Raw genomic sequence first — 6,000 nt, forward strand, 5'->3', positions numbered from 1 at the left:
CGGCCGGATTAATTTGGATGGCGGGCTCAGGATGTATTTGTTGTATTAGCTGCGATCGAAACCGACCCGTCCCAACATTTTTTGCGGGTAGTGTTCCATCCAGATGGATATATCTACGTTAGTGTCAGCGGGGTTCCACTTTTCGACTTTTTTTTTTGTGCGTACACGGAGGTGGAAAATCTTAGAAAGACACGTCCTCCGCAGCTCCGCCGCCCGAACGGCGGAGTTACAGCGGGCGCGTGTGGGATTCACACCCACTAAAAACCACCCCCGGTCTCTCCAGCCCCAGCCCCGCGGGACCACCATTGAGGTATTACTTCGCGAGGTAGGTTTGCTCTTAGGCACTCCTCCTTCTCCTATTTGCAGCTTTCCTCCTTCTTTGTTCCTTCAGCAACTCCTCCTGCATTTGGATGATTGCGGAGCCAACCGCAAGCCACTTCTCCTCGGACTCCAGCATCTCAGTAACCAAGCTCTCCGGGGTCCCGCTCCTGCCCAGCACCTGGTTTAAGCTCCTTCTCTCCATTGCAAATCGTGGGCAGTGAAACAACATATGCTCTGGATCCTCCGGTATGCCATCGCATCTGGGACAATTCGGAGAATCATCCAACCCAAAGCGGGGCAGATACTGCCTGTAGCAACCACCGTGCCCCGTGAGGAACTGGGTAATGTGGTAGTTGGTCTCCCCATGTTTTCGCTCAAGCCACACCCACTTTTCTACTTAGATATATATGTACATATGTATGCTTTTGCGTATGCAGTAAAATGGAAATATTCAGATGGATGCTATTAATTTAGATAGATATGTTCGAATATATATATATGAACACATCAGTATGCGTAAATAGACAATGTTTATTTAGGATGGGAATAATATTTATCCCCTCAATATGTACATATATCTGCAAGTTTTTAAATACATATACGAAGGAATATTTTGAATTTCTAGCTAGCTAAGATAAACCGGCATAGGAAATTCCTCACATGAGATGATCACAAAACCTTCATACCTGAAGCGCCCAGCGTCCGGTATTCCGATTTGTTTTAATTGAAAAAAAATGTGGCAAAATGTTTTTAAAGAAATCGTTAAAAATTGAGTCTCGTGCAACAAATAAATGATGTATAAGTGGCCAGTAGTTTTTCCAAATTCTTACGACGGTCATCGAAAAAGTGTTTCAAGGAGGAAGAAGCCCGCGCTAGCTTCTAAAAATGTAAAATGAAACTAAAAAGGTACCGACACTGCCACCGTGGTGGAATGAGGATCTGTCCAGTCATACAAGGACTGCCTGAAGAAGTACAAGTCGGCCATCAAGACTGCCAGGAGGCGGTCCTAACTATAACTATTGTCGGAACATTGAAACATTGGACGGAATCTTCTGGTAAAACCTTGAGGATGCTGGTTCAGACGTGAGACTGTCAAACCGGTGATTACCAAGGATAAGATGGGCTGGGCTATAAACAGTTTCTCCAGATATAAATCTCCGGCTCCAGATGGCATAATGCCAGTCATGCCACAGAAACAGCAGGGATGGTTTGTGCCGTGGCTTATCAAGTTTTTCCGCTTTATGCTCTCAATGTACCTCCCTCTAGACCTCTATATTAAATATATTGAACCGCGCAGTACTGTCAGACTACTTGAGTCCTCCGGACTTTTCAACCAGGACAGGCGTGTTGCAAGGCTATAATATAGTATTGATGGGAATGAACTGGCTGACAAGCTGGCCAGGCGGGGTGCTGCTTTTTGCATTCATTCGGCGGGTACAGTCTGTGTCCTGCTGGCGACTGTCAAGGGCGGAATCTACTCGCACAACTAACGAGCAGCGGACCTTACATAGCGAAGCCTCACCACCTGTGCCAAGTCAAGGAGGATTTGGCTCGCTTGTAACAAAACCCAATCACGAGAGTTCTTGTACCAGACACATGCAAACGCATACAAGGTTACGGCAGTCTGCACAGGACCATGCCGCCAAAATCAGCATACCTTAAAATTCGCATTACTGAAGCTGCGGAGAAGACGGAGAAACCCTCAACCACTTCCTTTGCAATTGCTAAAACTAGAGTCAGGCTGCGGATATTAGGTAAAGGTTTTTGAGAACCTCAGAGGGATCTCTAGTTGCAAGGTGGGAGAGCTGCTCCCCTTCGTGAATGCTACGGGTGCGCTCTGAACATCTGAGGCGGCTGCATTCTGCCTCCTTACTTAGTTCGTGGCATCAAAATGACGCACCACAGAGCTAATTAGGATCCTCGGAGCGGCCCACCCCAGACATCGTTTTGAAATTTTAGGTAGGTATTCTTGAAGCATTTTTCTACTAAATTAAGTAAAAAATAGGAGTGCAAAAAAGACACAGGGATGGCGAACTCATCTCTATTAAGGATGAAATCTACCGGGGCCAAAATACGGGTCGTCAAATCCATCCTACTACAAGGCGGCGTTTAAACGTTTTTAGACCTTTTGTTGTTCGTATAACTGGGATGGGGCAAATGCATCATTTGGATTTCTGCTCGTCTTTAGAATCGAGTGTTCGCCAATGCTCTCGTCCAGGGATTTCATTTTGTTATATTCAAGATTAATAGACTTAATATTGTTTTACAAAACAATGGGAAAAATGTGCAGTGTTGATTTGCTCCTTTCGTGCTCGCATCTGAGATTTATAAAAAGTACTAACTTACTAGCACTAGCACTAACACCAGACCTTACGCTCGCAGTTTTTCTCCTGCTCTAACACTTCAACGCTGTGATCCAATTGGATTGTTGCGCCAACGATTATTATTATAAAATTTTTAAAAATCCGTTGGAAATTGAATCTCCTGTATACAGTCTTCTTGGTACAGCATCGGGTGAGACAGTTTGTCATCGCAGGAATGGTCTTTACTAGAAAAGGAGGGCGAATCCGTTCTAGGGGACTGTAGACTTACTGCACATTAGATGGTAGTGGCGGTAAGATAATTGCCGTAAAGGCTGCTGGAGCTTGATTCCGCGTAGCGAAATCTTAGAGAATTGAACTAACTGACAGTTCCTTATGGGACACCGTAGTCTCCCGATTGTTCCAGACGCGCCGCTATACCCGAGGACCCGAAACACATTATGTTTTATCGTTCGACCTTCATAGTTCATGCTAAGCGGACCCTTCAATTTTGTAGAGAAAACCCTGAGGCCAGAGGTGAATTAGACCGCAGTAAACGCCATAATAGCGTCTCCGAAAAGTCTAGTGAATGAAGAAAGGGCATCAGTCCCGAGGGGATAAGGGCGTTTTAGCGTATCTTTTGAAGATTTCTACCTCCACCACAAATTCATCCCTATTCCTCGAGGATAAAACCTGACATACTTGATTAAAAAGATCAGCTTAGTAAGCTTCTTCACAACGCTGAAATTTAATTTTCGGTCACTTCAACGAGGCGTCCATAATTGTACAAGATTTGGATGTCGGTTAGCCGAATATTGAACATGTATTTTCAATGTCATCAAAGCGATATTGATCGCTACGATCGATGTAGAAGATACGGGGATAAAAGGATCTCCGTTAACATTGAGAATTTCGCAAAAAGGAGCTTAATTCGTGATCACTACTATTGGTAGAGGGTCTGAGCTTCAAAATGGTATATAGGTTGTGGGGTCTAGGTGCCAGGAAAATTTCTGATTTTTGGAGGAATCTGGGGAAAAACTTTAAACGCTTATATCTCCGTTAATATTGAGAATTTCGCAAAAACGAGCTTAATTCGTGATCACCACTATTGGTAGAGGGTCTGAGCTTCAAAATGGTATATAGGTTGTGCGGTCTAGGTGCCAGGAAAATTTCTGATTTTTGGAGGAATCTGGGGAAAAACTTGAAACGCTTATATCTCCGTTAATATTGCGAATTTCGCAAAAAGGAGGTTAATTCGTGATCACTACTATTGGTAGAGGGTCTGAGCTTCAAAATGGTATATAGGTTGTGGGGTCTAGGTGCCAGGAAAATTTCTGATTTTTGGAGGAATCTGGGGAAAAACTTTAAACGCTTATATCTCCGTTAATATTGAGAATTTCGCAAAAAGGAGCTTAATTCGTGATCACTACTATTGGTAGAGGGTCTGAGCTTCAAAATGGTATATAGGTTGTGGGGTCTAGGTGCCAGGAAAATTTCTGATTTTTGGAGGAATCTGGGGAAAAACTTTAAACGCTTATATCTCCGTTAATATTGCGAATTTCGCAAAAAGGAGCTTAATTCGTGATCACTACTATTGGTAGAGGGTCTGAGCTTCAAAATGGTATATAGGTTGTGGGGTCTGGGTGCCAGGAAAATTTCTGATTTTTGGAGGAATCTGGGGAAAAACTTTAAACGCTTATATCTCCGTTAATATTGAGAATTTCGCAAAAACGAGCTTAATTCGTGATCACTACTATTGGTAGAGGGTCTGAGCTTCAAAATGGTATATAGGTTGTGGGGTCTGGGTGCCAGGAAAATTTCTGATTTTTGGAGGAATCTGGGGAAAACTTTAAACGCTTATATCTCCGTTAATATTGCGAATTTCGCAAAAAGGAGCTTAATTCGTGATCACTACTATTGGTAGAGGGTCTGAGCTTCAAAATGGTATATAGGTTGTGGGGTCTAGGTGCCAGGAAAATTTCTGATTTTTGGAGGAATCTGGGGAAAAACTTTAAACGCTTATATCTCCGTTAATATTGCGAATTTCGCAAAAAGGAGCTTAATTCGTGATCACTACTATTGGTAGAGGGTCTGAGCTTCAAAATGGTATATAGGTTGTGGGGTCTAGGTGCCAGGAAAATTTCTGATTTTTGGAGGAATCTGGGGAAAAACTTTAAACGCTTATATCTCCGTTAATATTGAGAATTTCGCAAAAAGGAGCTTAATTCGTGATCACCACTATTGGTAGAGGGTCTGAGCTTCAAAATGGTATATAGGTTGTGGGGTCTAGGTGCCAGGAAAATTTCTGATTTTTGGATTAATCTGGGGAAAAACTTTAAACGCTTATATCTCCGTTAATATTGAGAATTTCGCAAAAAGGAGCTTAATTCGTGATCACTACTATTGGTAGAGGGTCTGAGCTTCAAAATGGTATATAGGTTGTGGGGTCTAGGTGCCAGGAAAATTTCTGATTTTTGGAGGAATCTGGGGAAAAACTTTAAACGCTTATATCTCCGTTAATATTGAGAATTTCGCAAAAAAGGAGCTTAATTCGTGATCACTACTATTGGTAGAGGGTCTGAGCTTCAAAATGGTATATAGGTTGTGCGGTCTAGGTGCCAGGAAAATTTCTGATTTTTGGAGGAATCTGGGGAAAACTTTAAACGCTTATATCTCCGTTAATATTGCGAATTTCGCAAAAACGAGCTTAATTCGTGATCACCACTATTGGTAGAGGGTCTGAGCTTCAAAATGGTATATAGGTTGTGGGGTCTAGGTGCCAGGAAAATTTCTGATTTTTGGAGGAATCTGGGGAAAACTTTAAACGCTTATATCTCCGTTAATATTGAGAATTTCGCAAAAAGGAGCTTAATTCGTGATCACTACTATTGGTAGAGGGTCTGAGCTTCAAAATGGTATATAGGTTGTGGGGTCTAGGTGCCAGGAAAATTTCTGATTTTTGGAGGAATCTGGGGAAAACTTTAAACGCTTATATCTCCGTTAATATTGAGAATTTCGCAAAAAGGAGCTTAATTCGTGATCACTACTATTGGTAGAGGGTCTGAGCTTCAAAATGGTATATAGGTTGTGGGGTCTGGGTGCCAGGAAAATTTCTGATTTTTGGAGGAATCTGGGGAAAAACTTTAAACGCTTATATCTCCGTTAATATTGAGAATTTCGCAAAAAGGAGCTTAATTCGTGATCACTACTATTGGTAGAGGGTCTGAGCTTCAAAATGGTATATAGGTTGTGGGGTCTGGGTGCCAGGAAAATTTCTGATTTTTGGAGGAATCTGGGGAAAACTTTAAACGCTTATATCTCTGTTAATATTGAGAATTTCGCAAAAAGGAGCTTAATTCGTGATCACTACTATTGGTAG

The sequence above is a fragment of the Hermetia illucens genome, chromosome 6 (assembly GCF_905115235.1).
Source record: "Hermetia illucens chromosome 6, iHerIll2.2.curated.20191125, whole genome shotgun sequence".
Taxonomy (NCBI): Eukaryota; Metazoa; Arthropoda; class Insecta; order Diptera; family Stratiomyidae; genus Hermetia; species Hermetia illucens.